The sequence below is a fragment of the Salmo salar genome, chromosome 19 (genome assembly GCF_965601325.2).
Source record: "Salmo salar chromosome 19, fSalSal1, whole genome shotgun sequence".
NCBI lineage: Eukaryota > Metazoa > Chordata > Actinopteri > Salmoniformes > Salmonidae > Salmo > Salmo salar.
In genome coordinates this window covers 10,935,925-10,960,137 of record NC_138309.1, presented here as the reverse complement: position 1 = coordinate 10,960,137, position 24,213 = coordinate 10,935,925, and the positions used below count along the sequence as shown (strand labels likewise).

Below are 24,213 nucleotides of genomic sequence, written 5' to 3'. Positions count from 1 at the left end.
CTTTAATAATGTTTGCATACTGCTTTACTCATTTCATATGTATATACTATTCTACTGTATTCTATTCTACTGTATTTTAGTCAATGCCACTCCGACATTGCTCGTCCTAATATTTATATATTTCTTAATTCCATTCTTTTACTTTTAGATGTGTGTGTATTGTTGTGAATTGTTAGATACTACTGCACTGTTTGAGCTAGGAACACAAGCATTTCACTACACCCGCAATAACATCTGCTGAATATGTGTATGTGACCAATACAATTTGATTTGATTTGACCACTGGTGTTGGGAGTCCTTTGTGTGTGTTTGTACCTGTGCAAGCTTATCAGTGTGGGACTTCACCAATCTCCATGAATGAATGATCAACTTGTTTTAAAGTATGCGTATTTACAGTCACTAAAACCCTACGTTTCAACCAAGCCCCAAGTCAACAATTCATGTTTCCTCCTTAAACCTTATGCACTTTGGCTTTCTGAATTTTACACAATAATAATTTTTTATATTTCTCACCATTATGTCCAGTTAGAAGAGATGCTTCTCTCAAACCTGAAGATGCAGGGAGAAATGAGAAGTCTCCCTTTCTCCGTTTCTCCCCTATGTCTTGGTTTAATCGATAGCTGTGGCGAGAGTTAGGGAGGGTCTTGCATCGGCTGTTTGGCACAGCAGCGTATTTTGACTTGGGGATGGAGAAGAGGTGAAGGAGGGGGAAGAAGAAAGTAGGGTGGGTGGAGTCCCTTCTGCTTAACCAGTTTTTAAAAAAAAATCGTGTTTCTGTTAGTGTATTATTTGGGGACCAACATCAATAACGAATTTCATTCAAGCTCATTGAGGATCCTTTAGACGATCCATCAACTCAATGTCCAGTAATCTCGCACGCACGCACACGATCACGCATATATTTCTCCCCATTAATTCCAGTTAGAAGAGATGCTTCTCTCACAACCTGAAGATGGCACTCTTTCTACATGTGAGCCTCAATCTGGATGCTGCGGTGCGTGTGTGCGTGTAGTATGTGTGTTGGTGTGTTAGCTACAGACCGGGGGAGCTGCCGAGCCTGCCTCTCCAGCGTTCTTGCCTCTCGTTCCAGTGCGCAGCAGTACTTCGCTCCAGTCTTTTGCTTTGTAGCCTACCACCGCTTCGCCGCCTCCTCTTTTTCTTCTCTCCCCGCCTATGCCTGTCCCGGCAAGCATCCAGCGAATGGTCGGTCCATCCCCAGACCCCCTGCAGGGAACAGTGAGAGAGCGGTTCCGTTCTGAGCACACAGCATACTACTGAAAGCTGCCAAGGGAAGACGTGGATAATAAGTGTCGTTGTTGACGTAACCCAGGATTTTATTTCGGTAAGTGCAAAGTCATCCAGCTTTACTGTGTTTATTCTAAGCTTCCCTTCCTCCTCATGTTCTGACTCTTCCACCTTGTCATGGTGAAGATTGGGAGAATAGGTGTTCTAGCCTACCCCGGGAGAGGACGAATGTCGTTGATGCGTGTCGTTTTGCCGTTGTAATCGCAGTTGAAGCCGTTATGTGAAGTAGCTTAAAGATGCATAAACGCTAACTTGATAATAGGTTTATAGCCCGTCATGTAGGCTTCATGTAGATATGATTAGGAAGGAACCGTGGTGATGGGGAAATCCGTTCAATTCTGACAGAGCTGAGCTCGCTCACCCGAGGCGATTCTGCGCGTGAGGACTTGGCTCGAGTTCACTACACCGACTGACCCAAATTTAGCTAACCGTCGGCAGCGCGTGAGAGATTTATAGAGAGAGAACAGAGAGAGAGTGAAAATGTTAACTAAAACAAATTCATACATACAGTAGCTGTATACTCGTTTGATATTGTTCTACATGGAATACTGCTTAAATAGAATAGCGTCCATTGGAGATGAATGTGAATCTAAAACGGAACGATGCACCTGCAAAGACAGGCGCGAGAAACAGAAGGAACGAGATGGATGGTGTTTGGGGTGGTGATAAAAACAGGGAGAAATGAGAGGTCTCCGTTTCTCACCACTGTCTTGGTTCAATCGATAGCTGTGGGGGGGGGGGGGGGGGGGGGGGTTAGGGAGGGTTTTGCATCGGCTGTTTGGCACAGCGCAGTATTTTGACTTGGGGATGGAGAAGAGGTGGAGGAGGGGGAAGAAGAAAGTAGGGTGGGGGTGATGTTTGGCATGCCTTCAGATTGTAAGGGCATTTCCATCTATACATAGATCAGCTGGGTTTGAGCAGAGTGCATACCCAGGAGCATCATTATTACCACTATTATCAAGGCCCTTCTGCTTAACCAATGTAAATAAAATAGAGTTTCTGTAAGTGGATTATTTGGGCACCAACATCAATAACGAATTTGGCATCATTGACAAATCTCCTTAAGGAACCTTAAGAGGATCCATCAACTCAATGTCGAGTCATCTTGCACGCATGCACACACACACACACACACACACACACACACACACACACACACACACACACACACCTCTCTCTCTCTCTCTCTCTCTCTCTCTCTTCAATTACAAGCGTTGAGGCTACTATCCATGGTGCTGAATCTCTCTGTCTCTGTCTCGCTCTCTCCCTCTAGCTATCCAACCCAGTAATTTCCTAAATATTAGCCTCTTTATGTGCAGTGGGCGTGAGGCACCTTGTCCTTCATTATGTGAGCAGATGAATGCACAGCGAGGTGAATATATCCCTTCTGTTTCTCTGCGATGGGAGTGAAGGTGTTTTGTGTTGAAGAACCTGTCGGTTGGTCTATTGATCTGCCGGCCCAGTTCATTGGCAACCCATCACATGACAGAATGCTGACACTGTTCCAGAACGTTTCCCTGTGAGTTAGTGTTCTCTTTGAGTGTGTGTGCGCGTGTGTGTGCATGTCAAATGATGAAGCGATAGAGAGGCTAAATCTGAGTCTGAATGATCTTTTCTATGTGTGTTGTGGTTTAAGACTGTCATTCCACACATCTATGAATGGAAGGCAGGAGGGAGGAGGTCAGATCAAGTGGGATCATTCTAGCCAATGAGAGGGCAGATACACGTGTGAACAACAGGCACAACTAAGTAGTTGTTCTCAAAGATGCTGGAATGCCATGTGCATCCACTTATATCAGTACATTTGTAACAGCCATTAACATTACAACAGTTCTATTTGATCAAATAAGCTTCACATAATTCCACACTCTCTCATAGACCTCCATAGAAGAAAGGGCTTATCACACACGGACAGATTTTGGGCGGAGTAAATCCTCTCGCTTCATCTCTTCTTCTCTGATTAAACTCACTGTTGGTCCTCCCACTTCCGCTGTATATGTACAGTACCAGTCAAACGTTTGGACACACCTACTCATTCAAGGGTTTTTCTTTATTTTTACTATTTTCTACATTGTAGAATAATAGTGAAGACATCAAAACTATGACATAACACAAATGGAATCATGTAGTAACCAAAGAAGTTAAAAAAAAAAATCAACATTTATTTTATATTTGAGATTTTTCAAAGTAGCCACCCTTTTCCTTTATGACAGCTTTGCACACTCTTGACATTATCTCAACCAGCTTCATGAGATAGTCACCTGGAATGCATTTCAATTAACAGGTGTGCTTTAAAGGTTAATTTGTGGAATTCCCTTTCCTTCTTAATGCGTTTCACCCAATCAGTTGTGTTGTGACAAGGTAGGGGTTGTATACAGAAGATACCCCTATTGGGTGAAAGGCCAAGTCCATATTATGGCAAGAGCAGCTCAAATAAGCAAAGAGAAACGACAGTCCATGATTACTTTAAGACATGAAGGTCAGTCAATCTGGAAAATGTCAAGAACTTCGAAAGTTTCTTCAAGTGCAGTCGCAAAATCCATCAAGCGCTATGATGAAACTGGCTCTCATGAGGACCTCCACAGGAAAGGAAGACACAGAGTTACTTCTGCTGCAGAGGATAAGTTCATTAGAATTAACTGCACCTCAGATTTCAAGTAACAGACACATCCCAACATCAACTGTTCAGAGGAGACTGTGTGAATCAGGCCTTCATGGTCGAATTGCTGCAAAGAAACCACTACTAAAGGACACCAATAAGAAGAAGAGACTTGCTTGGGCCAAGAAACACGAGCAATGGACATTAGACCGTTGGAAATCTGTCCTTTGGTCTGATGAGTCCAACCGCTGTGTCTTTGTGAGACGCAGAGTAGGTGAACAGATGATCTCTGCATGTGTGGTTTCCACCGTGAAGCATGGAGGAGGAGGTGTGATGGTGTGGTGGTGCTTTGCTTGTGACACTGTCTGTGATGTATTTAGACTTCAAGGCACACTTAACCAGCATGGCTACCGCAGCATTCTGCAGCGATACACCATCCCATCTGGTTTGCACTTAGTGGGACTGTCATTTGTTTTTCAACAGGACAATGACCCAACACACCTCCAGGCTGTGTAAGGGCTATTTGACCATGAAGGAGAGTGATGGAGTGCTGCATCAGATGACCTGGCCACCACAATCACTCAACCTCAACCCAATTGAGATGGTTTGGAATGAGTTGGACTGCAGAGTGAATAAAAAGCAACCAACAAGTGCTCAGCATATGTGGTAACTCCTTCAAAACTATTGGCAAAGCATTCCAGGTGAAGCTGATTGAGAGAATGCCAAGAGTGTGCAAAGCTGTCATCAAGACAATGGGTGGTTACTTTGAAGAATCTAAAATATATTTTGATTTGTTGAACACTTTTTTGGTTACTACATGATTCCATTTGTGTTATTTCATAGTTTTGATGTTTTCACTATTATTATACAATGTAAAAAATAGTAAAAATAAATAAAAACACTTGATTGAGTAGGTATGTCCAAACTTTTGACTGGTGCTGTACATCAGCTCTGTCATACTCCTGTGCTTGTCTATAGGCTTACTCTGGTGATCCAGGAGGTGTGGTGTTGTAGACCTGGTGGTCCAGGAGGTATGGTGTTGTAGACCTGGTGATCCAGGAGGTATGGTGTTGTAGACCTGGTGATCCAGGAGGTATGGTGTTGTAGACCTGGTGGTCCAGGAGGTATGGTGTTGTAGACTTGGTGGTCCAGGAGGTGTGGTGTTGTTGACCTGGTGGTCCAGGAGGTATGGTGTTGTAGACCTGGTGATCCAGGAGGTATGGTGTTGTTGACCTGGTGGTCTAGGAGGTATGGTGTTGTTGACCTGGTTGTCCAGGAGGTATGGTGTTGTAGACCTGGTGGTCTAGGAGGTATGGTGTTGTTGACCTGGTTATCCAGGAGGTATGGTGTTGTAGACCTGGTGGTCCAGGAGGTATGGTGTTGTTGACCTGGTGGTCCAGGAGGTATGGTGTTGTAGACTTGGTGGTCCAGGAGGTGTGGTGTTGTTGACCTGGTGGTCCAGGAGGTGTGGTGTTGTAGATCAGGGCTGTGGGGAGAATAGTCTCATGAAAACAACAATAGAAGGCAGCCTGTAAGGGAATGCCAGGAGGAAAGATTTATTAATGACACACAACCTTAGCAAGAACAAGGACAAGAGAATTGGCAAGGTCCTAAGAAAGGAGACTAAGGACCAAGGAAAGGAAAAAAGGAGAGGAAACAAGCAGTGGGTACAAGGAAAGGGGAGTTGAGAGCAGGCTGGCTGTTGAGAAATATTTGGGATGTAGCCAGTGGCCAGCTAGCCAGTAGTCCCTCTTTCTGTCTCCTAATGAGCCACTCTGCGATGGGTCTCCCTCTCTTCCTCTTCCCTCACATATCCCTCCATTCTGGAGGAAGAGAGATGGAGGGATAGAGGGTAAAGGGATAGAGGGATACAGGGTAGAGGGAGGCAGAGAGAGAAAGAGAAAAACAGAGACAGTGATAGAGTTGATGCTTGAGAGAGAGAGGGAGACAGAAAGGCAGAGTACAATTGTGAGAGAATGAAAGAGAGAGAGAGAGGGAGAAATCCCAACATGATGTACAGTGCTATATTTATCATCAATTATTCCAATGGTGGCTTTTTAACCAAATGAAAGGAGCATTAGCATACAAGCAAGGGCCCAGTGATAGCGATACGTCTGTGGTGACCGCACCACATGCACAGTGTTTGTGCCTGCCTGCCTGTCGCGCTCCCCGACGCAGCAAATTGGTAATTGGTTGGGCTGGCCAGGTCTCCCAAGGCTAATTGAGCATCAAAGTGAAGCCATGCCTGTTGCGCAACGATCATGATGATTTCCCCAGTCGTGAATAATCTATCCCAGAGTTATCCCTCACGTAGGGGTGAGGAGGTGGGAGGGATGTGCGTTTGAGAGTGTGTGTGTGAGAGTGTGTATGTGTGAGATTGTGTTTGTGTGTGATAGTGTGAGTGTGTGTGTGAGAGTGTGTGAGTGTGTGTATGAGGTGAGGGACTAGGGAGTGACAATAGCTGTTATCTCATGTTGGACACACATTTCTAGCTTTGTCTGGTTAATTCTTCTGCCTGTGCACTAAATGATATGGTCTGCATTTTCCCCTCTCTAGTGTCATATAATTCAATGGTTGTATAGAGTCTACATACATGACATTGATGTATTGTAAGTGGCCCGCCTCTAAACACAATATCATCTGTGTGTGCACCACAGCGGAAAAAATCTACACATCCATACAGCTAGTCGACTGGTGCGTGGTTGGTTACAGTCGCCTGTTCTTTTATAAACTGACACAACATGCATAAACATGCCTGAGTGGATAGCAACATAATGACATGTTTTTAGCAGTGAAGAGATGTATTGACTGTGGCTGTGTGTGTGTATGTGTGTGTTTAGGTCTGAGAAGCAGTACCATGGTGTTATCCCTTTGACTGGTCAAGTGGGAAATCATGTGTGAGAAACAATATTAAATGCACCTGTTTTGATTGTCCTTGTATGCAGGTGTCAGTGTGTGTCGTCTGTGACACACACCAGTGAGAAGATGATTTTTTTCCCCACTCGGGTTTATCAACCATTTCCTTTCTATTCAATTCTGGTGATGGGATTGTATTTGAGGTGTGACCAAAGGCCAGGACTGAGACACATATCCACCTTTTTCAGCCATGTTCACAAGACCTCAAACGGAGATGGATACAGCCGTATTGAATAGCCGATGGTAATTTCAGTTGCTTTACTGGACAGTATATGACCTTTAGGCTGTGTTGTTGACCTCTGCGATGTGGTCCATCCTATTCCATTCTTGCTGATGTTTAGGCCAATTAGGCCTAGTGTGGGCTGTCACTGTCCACCCTGTCAGTATAGTGGCTACAGCCCTGTATCTCTGTCCAACCTGTCAGTATAGTGGCTACAGCCCTGTATCTCTGTCCAACCTGTCAGTATAGTGGCTAGCCCTGTATCTCTGTCCAACCTGTCAGTATAGTGGCTATAGCCCTGTGTCTCTGTCCACCCTGTCAGTATAGTGGCTACAGCCCTGTATCTCTGTCCAACCTGTCAGTATAGTGGCTACAGCCCTGTATCTCTGTCCAACCTGTCAGTATAGTGGCTACAGCCCTGTATCTCTGTCCAACCTGTCAGTATAGTGGCTATAGCCCTGTGTCTCTGTCCACCCTGTCAGTATAGTGGCTACAGCCCTGTATCTCTGTCCAACCTGTCAGTATAGTGGCTACAGCCCTGTATCTCTGTCCAACCTGTCAGTATAGTGGCTACAGCCCTGTATCTCTGTCCAACCTGTCAGTATAGTGGCTACAGCCCTGTATCTCTGTCCAACCTGTCAGTATAGTGGCTATAGCCTTGTATCTCTGACTCTATTGGATTCTGGAGGCAGAAGGGAGATGAAACGAGACACATTGTAGTACTCAGAGCTGTAACAGTAACGCAAGCATGCACACACACACACACACACACACACACACACACACACACACACACACACACACACACACACACACACACACACACACACACACACACACACACACACACACACACACACACACACACACACAAAGGTCTGCTCATCCTAAACGCCCCTGGAGTGTAAAGCTAGAGCTGCCCCGGTCAACTGCAAGTGCTGTCATTGTGAAGTGGAAATGTCTAGGAGCAACAACGGCTCAGCCGCGAAGTGGTAGGCCACACAAGCTCACAGAACGGGGCCGCCAAGTGCTGAAGCCTGTAGTGCGTAAAAACCGTATGTCCTCGGTTGCAACACTCACTGCCAAGTTCCAAACTGCCTCTGGAAGCAGTGTCAGCACAAGAACTGTTCGTCGGGAGCTTCATGAAATGGGTTTCCATGGTCGAGCAGTGGAAACGCATTCTCTGTAGTGATGAATCACGCTTCACCATCTGGCAAGCCGACGGACGAATTTGGGTTTGGCGGATGCCAGGAGAAAGCTACCTGCCCCAATGCATAGTGCCAACTGTAAAGTTTGGTGGAGGAGGAATAATGGTCTGGGGCTGTGTTTCATGGTTCGGGCTAGGCCCCTTACTTCCACTGAAGGGAGATCTTAATGGTACAGCATACAATGACATTCTAGACGATTCTGTGCTTCCAACTTTGTGGCAACAGTTTGGGGAAGGCCCTTTTCTGTTTCAGCATGACAATGTCCCTGTGCACAAAGCGAGGTCCATACAGAAGTGGTTTGTCGAGATCCGTGTGGAAGAACTTGACTGGCCTGCACAGAGCCCTGACCTCAACCCCATCAAATACCTTTGGGATGAATTGCAACTACAACTGCAAGCCAGGCCTGATCACCCAACATCAGTGCGCAACCTCACTAATGCTCTTGTGGCTGAATGGAAGCAAGTCCCCGCAGAAATGTTCCAACATCTAGTCGAAAGCCTTCCCAGAAGAGTGGAGGCTGTTATAGCAGCAAAGGGGGACCAACTCCATATTAATGCCCATGATTTTGGAACGAGACGTTCGACAAGCAGGTGTCCACATACTTTTGGTCATATATGTGACATGTTTTATTTAACCCGGTTCTAAAATGAAGGCAAACTGAAGGGTAATGTTTGTGATTATCTCAAGATTCCCCTTGCATTACCTTTATGCTGTGGGATCCAATGGTGACTGATGATGATCTAGTCTGTTGTACCCAGCAGTGTTTCACAACATTACATCAGAACATTACCGCGGGAGTAGGCTTTGTATTGTGTGGATGTAATGACTTAACTCCATAGTGTCTGTTCCTACTTGTCATCCTCTGCTTACTGTAACTGGATGGGGCAACTGCCATGACTACAGTCAATTCTTGACATGCAGTAATGGAAGGATAGGACACAACGACACACACACACACACACACACACACACACACACACACACACACACACACACACACACACACACACACACACACACACACACACACACACACACACACACACACACACACACACACACACAGTCTGAAAGCACAGTGACATACTATATATAGTATGTATACTGTATGGTTATCAAGGCAGCAGTTATGCGTCATCCATTACAGTGCATTCAGTACCTCAGCCTGTGGACTGAGATGGAGCTCCATGGCCCTCCATCCCCAGCCTCAAGTCCAGCCAAGGAGCTCTGTGGTTGGCTAACTCAGTGGGTGGGGGTGGTTTCACGCTGGGACAAACACACACATACACACAAAATCTGTATGGGGCGATTCGAGGGTCAACAGGTTACCATCAAGCACCCAGGGCATCATCCAGAAACCATGGCAACCATTAGAAGGCTTGGGCACCATGGTTAGTATGAAGGCATGGAGATACTCAATACATGTCTCAATTGTCTCAAGGATTAAAAATCCTTCTTTAACCTGTCTCCTCCCCTCATCTACACTGATTGAAGTGGATTTAACAAGTGACATCAATAAGGGTTAATAGTTTTCATCTGGATTCACCTGGTCAGTCTAAGAGCACCTGTCCTGTCCTAATGTTTTGTACACTCAGTGTATAGCACTCACTAAGCTCTGTATATGGTTTGAAATGTCAAGTTGGCGTCACCAGTTACAATACGTGTGTTCGTTTGTGTCACGTCCTGACAAGTATTAGGGTTAATTGTTATTGTCCAGTACCAGCACCACGCACCAGGCTTCCAGTGCGTCAGCCCAGTCCGACTCGTCCTGTTCCCGCTCCCCGCACTAGCCTGGAGGTGCGTGTTCCCAGGCTGATAACCCCAGTACCAGCACCACGCACCAGGCTTCCAGTGCGTCGGCTCAGTCAGGAGTCGCCAGAGCTGCCCGCCAGTCAAGAGTCGCCAGAGCTGCCCACCAGTCAAGAGTCACCAGAGCTGCCCGCCAGTCAAGAGACGCCAGAGCTGCCCACCAGTCAAGAGTCGCCAGAGCTGCCCGCCAGTCAAGAGTCGCCAGAGCTGCCCGCCAGTCAAGAGTCGCCAGAGCTGCCCGCCAGTCAAGAGTCGCCAGAGCTGCCCGCCAGTCAAGAGTCGCCAGAGCTGCCCGCCAGTCAAGAGTCGCCAGAGCTGCCCGCCAGTCAAGAGTCGCCAGAGCGGCCCGCCAGTCAAGAGTCGCCAGAGTGGCCCGACTGCCCGGAGATGCCAGAGTGGCCCGATTGCCCGGAGATGCCAGAGTGGCCCGACTGCCCGGAGCTGCCAGAGTGGCCCGACTGCCCGAAGCTGCCAGAGTGGCCCGACTGCCCGGAGCTGCCAGAGTGGCCAGACTGCCCGGATCAGTCAGAGTGGCCCGACTGCCCGGATCAGCCAGAGTGGCCCGACTGCCCGAATCAGCCAGAGTGGCCCGACTGCCCAGATCAGCCAGAGTGGCCCGACTGCCCGGATCAGCCAGAGTGGCCCGACTGCCCGGATCAGCCAGAGTGGCCCGACTGCCCGGATCAGCCAGAGTGGCCGTATGCCAGGATCAGCCAGAGTGGCCCGTATGCCAGGATCAGCCAGAGTGGCCCATGTGCCCAGAGTCTGCCGATGACCCGAAACCAAGGGAGTCTAGCAGCAACCCTGAACTGAGTAAGCCTGACAATATAGAACTAATAATAATGAACTGTCTAATGATTGAGTCTGCCTACAGTATGGAAAGGAGGAGGTCAGCCTACGATCCGGAACGAGGGAGGTCTGCCTGCGGCCCGAGGCTGATCGGGTCGGTCTGCATGTTGGAGGACAGTAGGCCGGAGCCTGAACCACCACCTACATAGGTGGGTGTCGCACAAGTGCTGTCGGTGACGGCAGCCACCCTCCCTTCCCTCCCTTTAGTTTAGGTGGATATTTTTTTCGTTGCTTTGGGTTTTGTTTATTTAGGAGGTGCGTCCGGGGTCTGCACCTTTAGGGGGGGGTACTGTCACGTCCTGACCAGTATAAGGGTTAATTGTTATTGTAGTTTGGTCAGGACGTGGCAGAGGGTATTTGCTTTATGTGGTTCGGGGTGGTGGTTTTTGTAGAAGGGCATTTGATTTATGTATTCCGGGGTTTTTGGGCACTGTGTCATATTCATGTATTTCTATGTTTTGTCTAGTGAATCTGTTTCTTGTTTTGCCTGTTTCTTGTTTAGCGTGAGTAAGCTTTACAAGACTGTTGTGTTGATCGTGAGTTCGTTGTTTGTTATTTTGGTGTTCGTATTTTTGAGTTAAATAAAACGTCAAGATGAGCATCCACAATTCTGCTGCATTTTGGTCCTCCTTTCCCAACGACAACCGTGACAGTTTGTATGTATGCTTTGTGTGTGTGTGTGTGTGTGTGTGTGTGTGTGTGTGTGTGTGTGTGTGTGTGTGTGTGTGTGTGTGTGTGTGTGTGTGTGTGTGTGTGTGTGTGTGTGTGTGTCTGTGTGTGTGTGTGTGTGCGTGCGTGCGTGCGTGTGTGTGTGCTGAAGTCTTCTATTTAATCAAATATCTAAAAAGGCCTTTTGAACACTAGTTTGGCAATCTACCAGAGAACAGTGTGAATATGTGAGAGAGCTCATTCCAGTGTTTACATTCTCTCCCTTTCAATCAGCCTGTATTGGTTTTAGACAATCGATGGAACTGGCACGCACAAAGCATATCAACCTTATATTTGAAGTAATCCCCATCTTTGCTAACTCTTTGTGAGCTTTTCTTTTCTCGAATCAGCCCCATTAAAAACTATTTCTTCAGCATTGTCCACAAATCAACTTGTGGCCAACACTGTAGGAGGATAACTTCATCTCTCCCACTTTCTCTCTCTCTCTCTCTCTCTCTCTCTCTCTCTCTCGCTCTCTCTCTCTCTCTCTCTCTCTCTCTCTCTCTCACACACTCACACACACACACACACACACACACACACACACACACACACACACACACACACACACACACACACACACACACACACACTGGTGTGGGCAGAGGCAGGGCAGGAGGTTAACTGCTCACTGAGGCCCCAGCGGGAGAGAGAGAGCGATTCAGCACCATGGAGAGCAGCCTCACTCGAGCTGAGAGACACTGGTCAGGTTCCAAGGAAAGGGGGACAAGAGAGGAGTGGAGTAATTCCATCTAGATGCTTTTTAGTCACGGTTGTGTATGCATAGCTGTGACAACCGCAGCCATAGAGAGTACATTTGATGAAGCTTCTTTTTGAAGCCATATTTGTATGGTTGTAAAATCATTTGTGATAAGCATTCATAATCTGCTGCTAATGCACCAGTCATTGAGCTAATTGGATGCGTTACGTAGATGAATGCTTCCATCTTAGATTTTTGTAAGCGTTTGCACATTTAAAAAGGCAGGATTATGGTTTAGGAGAGGGAGAATAAGCCTTGAACCTTTTCTCCTCTGATAGAAACAGACTTCAGTCAGATCAGGATGGGAACAAACACACACGAGGAGGCTGGGGTGGGAGGAGCTATTCGAGGACAGGCTCATTGTAATGGCTGGAATGGAATAAATGGAACGTATCAAACATATGGAAGCCATCATTACAATGAGCCTGTGCTCCTATTGCTCCTCCCACCAGCCTCCATACACACCTTGTGGCTAACTAACTGCCCATAGCCACACCCCTCTGCTTCTGAAAGGAAAATAAAGCTTCATTGTTGCCAGGGTGATTTAGTCATTACAGAGCTATTACTACTAAACATATCTCTGCTGTCACACCAGGGCTGTGGACAGAGAGAGTGTGTGTGTGTGTGTGTGTGTGTGTGTGTGTGTGTGTGTGTGTGTGTGTGCGTGTGCGTGTGTGTATGTGTGCAGGTCTTTTCTCTCCCCACTTTTGTCTAGTGGAGTGTGTTCTGAGGGTGATAAGGAATAGAATGGTATAGAGACGCTGGTGCTGGGACAGCTTATAGCTTCACAGGACCAGAAACACACACAAACAGACGCACATAAATGCACACACACCATGTGGCTCTTGAGAGCGGTTCGGAACAAAAATATATTTTATTTTTAGGCTCTTACTGTAAATAGATAGAGACGGAAATACTTCAACTTCCTCTTCTGAACTAGGGAGAGAACAGAGAGAGAGAGAGAGAGAGAGAGAGAGAGATAGCGAGATGACATCAGAGGGATGAGTTGGTCCCAGTGGGATTCCCTTTAGAGCGGACGGCATCTCAGAAAGATCAAAGAGTCAGCCGGAACACTGGCAGCCAGACGCTGTGTGCGTCATACAAAGTAGCTCTACAAACTACAGCACATTATTTCCTGTTCTGTATTCTGTTAGCATGTCTTCTCTAGGCTGGAGAATCATGTGGGTGCGCGTGCATGTGATGAGAATCACACATGGCAATAGCAGCTTCTCTTGACGCTGTGTGACATCAGGGAGACCACTCATATGCCGAGCATGGGTCTTTCACAGCCAACACACACACACACACACGTGCACACACGCAAAGCTTGTTCTTGCAGCTGTCACTGCTAGCAGGTTGGATCCATTAATCACATGATGGTGAAGGGAAGCGATGGGGAGATGAGTTAATGCAGCCTTGTCTTGCTCAGACTTCTGCTCTCTGCTCCAACATACTGTACAGTAGAGCCGTCTGGAATGCAAGTTATATTGCACTGGGCTGGCTAAAATATACAGTAGAAGTGTAGTGTTTTGTTGGTTAGAGAGACTGAGTGAGAGAGGTACAGTATCTATGGTGCTGTGTTGTGGTGCGTTGCTGAGCGGTGCTGCTCTTTGATGAATATTGATGTGTTCAGTGTGTGTTTGGGGTAATCAGGTCTCAGCGGCCCACATGATTTACAGCAGAACAACTGATATACAACTGAGTCTCTCAATTCTTTCTCTCATCCTTTCTCTCCCTTTCTCTACTGCTCAACTCCCTCTCTCTTCCTTGCTCTCTTTCCCCTCCACTTTCTCTCTCCCTTTTTTTCTCTTGCTTAGTCCTCTCTCTCTCTCTCAGCATCAGCTGACCTCTCAGCTTCAATCGCTCTAGTGGCTGCACCAGTTTAGAGAGAGAGAGAGAACGAGGGAGTGTGTGTGAGAGCGGAAAAACAGCTGGAGAGGAGAAGAAGAGTAGCATCACGTTGTTCATAATGTGGGGTGGAAAGCCTGGGACAGACGCTACCAGACCAGTGGATGGATTCCTCAAGACCATGTTAGCCCACTGAGCTAAAGTCTAGGGAGAGACAGAGGTCTACAGGTGTGTGTGTGTGTGTGTGTGTGTGTGTGTGTGTGTGTGTGTGTGTGTGTGTGTGTGTGTGTGTGTGTGTGTGTGTGTGTGTGTGTGTGTGTGTGTGTGTGTGTGTGTGTGTGTGTGTGTGTGTGTGTGTGTGTGAATTCTGTGATATGATTATCACAAACAACAGGATTACTTTTTTCCCTGAAGTTTGACAGTTCAAAAACAATCTCAAGTGCCAGACATGAGAGGGGAGAAACATCTGCCACAATTAAAAAATCACACACACACACCCACACCCACACATTCGTTTGGCAGGTACGGTGCCTTCAGAAAGTATTCACACACCTTGACTTTCCACAATTTGTTGCATTACAGCCTGTATTTAAAATGTATTACGTTTAGATTTTGTGTCACTGGCCTACAAACAATACCCCATGTCAAAGTGGAATTATGTTTTTATGAAAAGATGAAACGTCTTGAGTCAATTAAAATTCAACCCCTTTGTTATTGCAAGCCTAAATAAGTTCAAGAGTAAAATGTGCTTAACAAGTCACATAATAAGTTGCATGGACATTTTTTTTTACATGCTTCTTAAATGACAACAACATCTCTGTACCCCACCCGTACAATTATCTGTAAGGTCCTTCAGTCGAGCAGTGGATTTCAAGCACAGATTCATCCACAATGACAGGGAGGTATTCCAATGGTTCCCAAAGAAGGGCACCTATTGGTAGATGGGTAAAAAAAGCAGACATTGAATATCCCTTTGACCATGGTGCAGTTTTTATTACACTTTGGATGGTGTATCAATTCACCCAGTCACTACAAAAATACAGGCTCCCTTCCTAACTCAGTTGCCGGAGAGGAAGGAAACTGCTCAGGGAATTCATCATGATTCCAATGGTGATTTTAAAACAGTTACAGGGTTTAATGGCTGTGATAAGAGATAACTGAGGATGGATCAACAACTTTGTAGTTACTCCACAATACTAACATCGATGACAGAGTTAAAAGAAGGAAGCCTGTATGGAATACAAATATTTTAAAACATGAATCCTGTTTGCGATAAGGCACTAAAGTAATCCTGCAAAAAATGTAGCAAAGAAATGTCCTGAATACAAAGTGTTATGTTTGGTGCAAATCCAACACAACACATCACTGAGTACCACTCTTCATATTTTCAAGCACGGTGGTGGCTGCATCATGTTATGTGTATTCTTGTCATCAGCAAAAGAGATTTTTTGTTTTTGGTTCAAACAAAACGGAATAGAGCGAAGCACAGGCAAAATCCTAGAGGAAAACTTTGTTCAGTCTGCTTTCCAACAGACACTGGGAGACACGTTCTCCTTTCAGCAGGACAATAACCTAAAACTCAAGGCCAAATATACACTGGAGTTGCTTACCAAGACAACCTTGTACAGTGGGGCAAAAAAGTATTTAGTCAGCCACCAATTGTGCAAGTTCTCCCACTTAAAAAGATGAGAGAGGCCTGTAATTTTCATCATAGGTACACGTCAACTATGACAGACAAAATTAGAAAACAAATCCAGAAAATCACATTGTAGGATTTCTTATGAATTTATTAGCAAATTATGGTGGAAAATAAGTATTTGGTCAATGACAACCTTACTACTAGATCGTCTGAGGTAAAATACATTAAAAAGATAACATACTTCATTGCAGTTGTAAATGTTTCCACTAGTGACTGATAGCTTTACAGTTAATGTTACTTTATAGCCTTTTAGCTTTTACACAGCATTTTATGTCATATAGCTAGATAGCTAGCTACGTTTTTAAGAGAGAGCTTTAAAATGCCATCTCTCCCCCTGTTTTTAGTTACAGGTGAGGACTGGATTCGGTGTGAGCAGTGCAGGAGATGAGCTCATGAGTTTAGCTCCAATTTTACTGGGGATAGCTTTATTTGTGACCTACTGTATGTACAAGTTAGACTTGTGCAATAGCAGAGCATAAGAGAGTTGCCACATCAATGTTACACTGAGTTAATTAGTTAAGTTATTGTTATTAAATGTTATATTCCAATGTTATTTCATGTTATTAGTTATATTTCATTGCAATATTATATTCCAATTAATATATTTTTTTATGAATTAAAAACAACTATTGAAAACCTTTTGCTCCTGAATGTAATTTTAAAGACTGCTGGGATTTAAAATCTTGTATTATTCCAATAATATTTAGTGCAATTGTACATAATGGATTGTATGGGAAAGGAACAACAAAGAATGAACAAAGCAAATGAATGTGGAGGTAAGTTAAAAAGTGGGACTTTACATCAAATCTCCTCATAGTGTGGATATTAATAGTGACAACTACACTATGACAACTACACTTAGTTTTTAAGTATTACTTAAGAATTTCTAAATGAAACTGATTAAATGGATTTTAACACACTTCTGTGAAACCCTATGCCATAACCTTATACTAAGGTAACTGGCACCCCCGGGGGTCACCCCGGTACTTTAAAAAAAAACGGCCCTTTTCTAAAACAACAAAATAACAAAAAAAGTGTAAACTGTAGCCATTTATTCACCTAAGCATGACCTTCATCCACATCATTTTTTCCACACCAAACGTTGCTTTTTTGTGTCAGCAATTAGACATTGTTCTTATGGGGGGCTAGTTACCCCCTAGTACCCTACATTTTTTTAACCGCGTATGTCTTACTTTGATCTTTTTTAGTTTATATGGAATATTGCAACCTTTGTTTTCCTTGCACTACATTTTGGATTCTACAAATAAAATGTTTTAAGTTTTATTCATCAAGCCAATGAATTCTTGACTTTCTATGGGAATTGAAATGTGCGTCTCAACACTTGCAACTGATTTTCCCATGACTACTCAAAAGCCACTACAGCTATAGTAGACTCCTAGCTGCCATAGCTAGGCTATTTATAATCCAATATGATTACTAGTTCCTGTCTTGACTGCATCCAACTGGGAGAAGCTAGGATAATTGAGGCTGCATGCGCTTTCTCGTCCTACACAGTTACAAACAACAACTCCTTTCAAAATATAAAGTAGCAGCCTACCTGTTGGGTTTTGGTCATAGTAGCCGATCATTCTCCCTTAACTTTTAATTCCATCTTCCATTGATTAGATATCTCATAACTTTTGCCCCACACTGAGGCTCTATGACTGTAGCCATCACCACTTTGATTTATGATTGACCAACAACAACCACAAGCTGCACAAGCCACTCTCGTGAAAAGCAAAGAGCTGCAGCATTAATGATACATTTTCTCTTTCAACTAGCAGTCGCGTTCGGCTCTATATGGGTCCTTCCGGACAAGTCAGTTAAAATTACACATACTTGAGACCCGTGGAACAATCACACCAGATCCGACCCAGACCGTGACATTATTTAGAATTCTGTATCTGAACCCGCTCGAGACTCTTGGGTATTCGTGTATTCAGGTACAGATGGATCCGTGAAGACTTCTAGTGTGTGTGCATGCATGTGTGTAAGTGTAAGCATGTGAGTGTTTGTGTGTTTGTGTGTTTGTGTCTGTGTGTGTGTGTGTTGCTGCTAACTGAATTGTATGCATTATTCAGAGTTTAATATTAGACAATATGGGGGCATAAATTGGAGCCATCAATCAAAGCAGACAGTTACAGTTGAAGTTGGAAGTTTACATACATTTAGGTTGGAGTCATTAAAACTACTTTTTCAACCACTCCACAAATTTCTTGTTAACAAACTATAGTTTTGGCAAGTCGGTTAGGACATCTACTTTGTGCATGACACAAGTCATTTTTCCCAACAATTGTTTACAGACAGATTATTTCACTTATAATTCACTGTATCACAATTCCAGTGGGTCAGAAGTTTACATGCACTAAGTTGACTGTGCCTTTAAACAGCTTGGAAAATTCCAGAAAATGATGTCATGGCTTTAGAAGCTTCTGATAGCTGTCATACCGCTCAGGAAGGAGACGCGCTCTGTCTCCTAGAGATGAAAAAGTGCGAAAAGTGCAAATCATCCCAGAACAACAGCATAGAACCTTGTGAAGATGCTGGAGGAAACAGGTACAAAAGTATCTATATCCACAGTAAAACGAGTCCTATATCGACATAACTTGAAAGGCCACTCAGCAAGGAAGAAGCCACTCCGCCAAAACCGGCATAAAAAAGCCAGACTACGGTCTGCAACTGCTCATGGGGACAAAGATCGTACTTTTGGAGAAATGTCCTCTGGTCGATGAAACAAAAATATAACTGTTTGGCCATAATGACCATGGTTCTGTTTGGAGGAAAAAGGGGGACGCTTGCAAGCCGAAGAACACCATCCCAACCATCAAGCACGGGGGTGGCAGCATCATGTTGTCGGGGTGCTTTGCTGCAGGAGGGACTGGTGCACTTCACAAAATAGATGGCATCATGTGGCAGGGAAATTATGTGGATATATCGAAGCAACATCTCAAGATATCAGTCAGGAAGTTAAAGCTTGGTCGCAAATGGGTCTTCCAAATGGACAATGCATACTTCCAAAGTTGTGGCAACATGGCTTAAGGACAACAAAGTCAAGGTATTGGAGTGGCCATCACAAAGCCCTGACCTCAATCCCATAGAACATTTGTGGGCAGAACTTAAAAAGCGTGTGCAAGCAAGGAGGCCTACAAACCTGACTCAGTTACACCAGCTCTGTTAGGAGGAATGGGCCAAAATTCACCCAACTTATTGTGGGAAGCTTGTGGAAGGCTACCTGAAACGTTTGACCCAAGTTAAACAATTTAAAGGCAATGCTACCAAATACTAATTGAGTGTATGCAAACTTCTGACCCACTGGGAATGTGATGAAAGAAATAAAAGATGAAAGAAATAATTCTCTCTACTATTATTCTGACATTTCACATTCTTAAAATTAACTGGTGATCCTAACTGACCTAAAATAGGGAATTTTTACTAGGATTGAATGTCAGGAATTGTGAAAAACTGAGTTTAAATGTATTTGGCTACGGTGTATGTAAACTTCCGACTTCAACTGTATATGAGCAGGACTTCTGAGCAGAATGTTGGAAAGCAAGAATCAAGACACCAGGCTGATTGGATATTGAAATAGGTTTGGGAAATTACAGATTATTTCTTTCTAAGTTTACCCTAATATGAATGACATTAGGGTTATTATCCATATACTTAGGGTCGATCATTTCTTTTCAGTGTCTGTGTGATACACACACACACACATACACACACACACACACATACATACATACATACATACATACATACATACATACATACATACATACATACATACAGTATGTAGCGGACGTGAGTTGGTCATGGTCACATGATGAGGTAGACCCGCCTGCGAACTTCAAAACCAGTGTCTGCCTTCGGCACAAGAGACAATTACCTATTGGTCTAATGGTCAAAGATGTTGGTTGCTCCCGTGGGAGACTCTGGTTCATGTCCTGCGTGTTATACATACACACACGTTTCATAGATAAAACTGAATTAAATTGCTTTATGTAAATTATTTCAATTTCTGTGATTGTTTTACAATCAAGGACTTGATGAGACCCTGAAACATTTAAGCAGTCTGTGAAACCATATTGGTTTAATGGCCATCAGAAAGAGTAAGAAAATCAGATTTAATGTACAGAATCACATGAATCAATTAAACATGTACATTTTCACAGTTCTGAAGGACATAACTGTCACAGGCGTCGATGAAAGGTGACCAAAACGCAGTGGGTATAGTGCTCATCTTCTTTTATTATTAATAAAGTGAACACAAACGAAAACAACAAACCGACAATACACAGTTCTGCAAGGTACATAGACTATACAGAAAGCAACCACCCACAAAAACACAGGAAAAACAGGCTGCCTAAGTATGGCTTCCAATCAGAGACAACTAACGACACCTGCCTCTGATTGGAAACCATACTCGGCCACACACAAAAAAAACGAACATAGAAAATGAAAACAAGAACATATCCCCTGGAAACAAACAAACCCCAAAACACACAAAAACAACACCCCCTGCCACGCCCTGACCATACTACAATGACAAATGACCCCTTTTACTGGTCAGGACGTGACAATAACTGCCTCTGAAGTGATATTGGCAAATAGATAAAGTCAATGTAAGCAGCGGTGTGTGTGTGTGTGTGTGTGTGTGTGTGTGTGTGTGTGTGTGTGTGTGTGTGTGTGTGTGTGTGTGTGTGTGTGTGTGTGTGTGTGTGTGTGTGTGTGTGTGTGTGAGTGTGTGTGTGTGTGTGTGTGTGTGTGTGTGTGTGTGTGTGTGTGTGTGTGTGTGTGTATTTGCACGCTTGGCTCTCATCTGTCTGTATGCCTCACATGGTTCCAAACAGAAAATGTAATTATTTGAACGATGGCTCGTGTAATCAGAAGAGTCAAATATTTATGAATACCCACAGCTGCTGGGAGAATTTTTCCAAACATTTGTCTTTGAAATTTGATAGTGTAATACTCTCTTACGGACCAAATTAACCAAGTGAAAGAGAGAAAATGAAGCTTTAGTGAGTCTGTAGTCTTTCTTATGAAGTCTATTTAAATTGCCGTTCCCTCCCTCTCTCTGCCAAGGCAGAATAGAATGTTCTCACCATCCAGTCCTTGGTTACAATAGCTTCTCAGGAATAATTGATTCTCGGAATCCATCACCTTCCCATTAGAAAACAAAATACTTTGGAAGTGTGGAGGTTCTTTTGCATCATTTCTGTTTTATCCTCATTTATCATTATGAAATAACATGATTTTGACCCTATACTTTAATGAAAATGGTTTGCCATCCACTTTCCCCTCTCCATTCCCTAGATGATGTCAGTTTCCCCCAGGTTGGAACATCTTATAGCAGGTCTGAATGGGGTCTTTGCTGAGATCATCAGTGTGACAGGGACACACTGTTTAAAATCAGCTGTGTGTGTGTCAGTGTGTGTGTGTGGACTCACTTCTCTGTCCAAGGTTATTCTACCTTTTTGAGGGTGTGTGTGTGCGCATGCAGTGGCACACTGTTTGTATTTGTGCAGTGCTAGCAGTGTGTATACTGTATGTGTACGTGCTCTCTTTGTGGGTAGTGTCAGAGTTCCAAAGTTCTAATAGCTAGAAGGTCAAACACAATTATCCACGTACTGAATGGTGCTTTCTCTCCCATTAGTATGGCAAAGCATGTACAGTTAGAAAGGAGAGCTGACGTTGATGGGGAGAGTGGCTCTAGCAGTGATGGCGTATGCAGAGCACTTGAGATTGAAGAATTTCACCATTGTCCACAGAACTATGTGGGAGAAGGAAGGACAAGGTTGGATTTTTTACAAGGTTCGATGTTTTACTGAATATCAAGCCATTAACCATTACAACTTCTCACCCATTCAGAGTAGGGTGAAGTTGCCTGTAGACACTGATCCAAGGTCATTTTTGTGTTCTACCTCTTAATGGTCAGTGTTAGGGTTGGTTGAGGGTAAGCTGATCCTAGATCTGTGCCAAGAGGAAAGCTTCTACCTGTAGCTTACACAGATCTAGAATCAGATGTTCCTTCACCAAATCCGTAATCATAACCATTAGGGAGGGAGTTAAACTGATCTGGGATCGTTGTCTTACATCAACTTCTACCTAGTGTTCTCTAAAGCTCTCTTCTTCCCCCATGCTTCTAGAATCCATTCTGAAAACCAGGATCACACTTAAAAACCTTTTAAACCATGTTAGCTGTTAAATATTTCAGCATGGCCATTCACCCAGAGAGAGAAGCATGCTTTTGATTGTTGCGTGCAGGAAATCCAACCTCCCACATAACCGTAGCTAACTGGAGAAACCACGCTCTTCCCACTCACACAATGACAAGGCTGGGCTCCATGCCAACTCAATCCAGTCAATTGAGTTGAGATTCAATGAAATTCCAAGTATTTTTCCATTGCTGAACAGACATTTTAATAAGAGAAAGAAAGATTAAAAGAGAGAGAAAGAAAGAACAGGAAGCACAGAAATATCTGCCCTCTCATAGCTGGCCCTTCAAATGTGCACTATCTGCAGTGTGGGAAAATAATGACATTGGGCTGTCTCTCCTTTCTGTCCCCATCACGCTGCATTAATAATCTGGGATTGGAATTACATTTGAATCCTCCAATCCTCCAATCAGAATGTCCTGTGGCTGTTCCCATGAGGGATTGGCTAATGACTTGCCAATCAGAAGCACTGATGGAGAGTATCCCAGAGGGGTTTCAGGAAGAGAGCTGGAGAGCTGAGAGAACGAGGGAGGAATATCTGAGTGAAAAGAGGGGGGAGAATATGGAGGATTAAAGCTACAGGACAAAGATTCATAGTGTGAGAGAAAGAGAGAGATGGAAAGCGATAGGGCGGGTGAGAGAATGGAAGCGATGCGATTTTGTGTTCCTGTCATGGAAGACATTGAGTGAGAATGAGGGAGCAGAGGGAGGGGAACGAGGGATGAAACAGGAATTGTTCCCTCTGTCTCAGAGAGAGGGGGAGTCTCAGGGAGAGTGGGTGGAGTCTCACAGAGAGGGGGAGGAGTCTCATTGAGAGGGGGAGGAGTCTCAGCGAGAGTGGGAGGAGAGGAGAGAGGAGGAAGTAACAGAGGCAACATGGCATGGAGTTGGACAGGAGGTTTAGGAGAGAGAGAGACGTGCATCACTGCACCTGGGCTGGGACACGCACAGTGTTTGTGTGTGTGTGGATGAGGGGGAGGTAGAGATTGAGGGTCAAGGTGTGTGTGTGGATCAGGGTGCGACATGCTCCTGTATCTCTGACAATCTGACACCAGCCACAGAAGTGTGTGCGTTTGTACTACCAAGGCCTGCTGCCTCACTGCAGAGATACTTTGTACTGTCAGGCCAATGGACTTCAGGCTTGACTACCCTCACCCCTCTACCCTTACCTTTCATCCTCACTACCTCACACCCTCACCTGTAAGTCCTCTCCCTAGATGTAGAAAACACTGTTTGTCTGTCAACATCTCAAGTCTAACCTCCTCAGGCTTCACCTGAACCTCCCACCTGGGTATCAGGCCTCCACACCAACAGACAGGTGATGGAGAAGATAGATAGAAAATAACTGAATCCACCAGTGCCACTAGCATGCTTAGCTAAGGCTCGGCAGGAAAGTTCAGCGTGGTCAGGAAAGTTCAGCATGAGTTTGAGTTTATTTTATTTTTACAGGGACGGTGCACATTAATCAACGTTTCAGTAAAAGTGCCGGTTTTAGCCAGCCAGCTAATTTTCAACCGCAGTCCCTGGGCTTGGTCAATATTAGTTTAATTTGCCTGAATGAAGACTTTTACCTTCCCAGTTATAAGTTCAACTCTGTCCTCTACTGTTTGTAGTTTGTTGTCTTTCCTAAGCTAACTGCAGAAGATGGCGATTATTAATGGAGAACTTTTAACTATGAGGAGAGGGAACAAGGAAAGGTCTTCTGAAAGAGGTTTCTGTTTACTGTTTCGCTCTCCGCCAGGGTAATTCTGTAAACATTGTGCTCCTCCCTCTCCCTCCCCCTCTCTCTCTCTTTACCTCTTCTCCCTCTACCTCTCTCTCTCCCTCTGTCAGTATGGGAGTATGGGAGGCTTTGTCGGAGCTCATCCTGTCTTATCTTAAACAGAGAAATGTAATGTCAGCTCTTCACTTCCCCAGACAAACAGGATGTGGCACAAATCTCAAAACTCGCCCCAATTAAATATGTCCCCAATGGCTGAAAACCTCTAAGCCCTGGTCCTCATTGCTGTACAGCAGTCGAGACAAAGTGTCTGTTCAACACAGTCTTAGTGGCACCCACACCAATAGCCCTGGAGAA

At 44.6% G+C, this 24,213-nt stretch overlaps 1 protein-coding gene across 1 annotated transcript in view; it reads left to right on the top strand.

Annotated features, from left to right (window-relative positions):
- Positions 1-1,006: 1,006 nt before the first annotated feature.
- LOC106578422 (catenin delta-2) overlaps positions 1,007-24,213 on the top strand; it is a 422,676-nt gene continuing 399,469 nt past the window's right edge. Inside the window, exon 1 of the mRNA XM_014157182.3 lies at positions 1,007-1,342. The gene's annotated coding sequence lies outside the window, so the exon portion shown is untranslated. The remainder of the gene's footprint in view (positions 1,343-24,213) is intronic.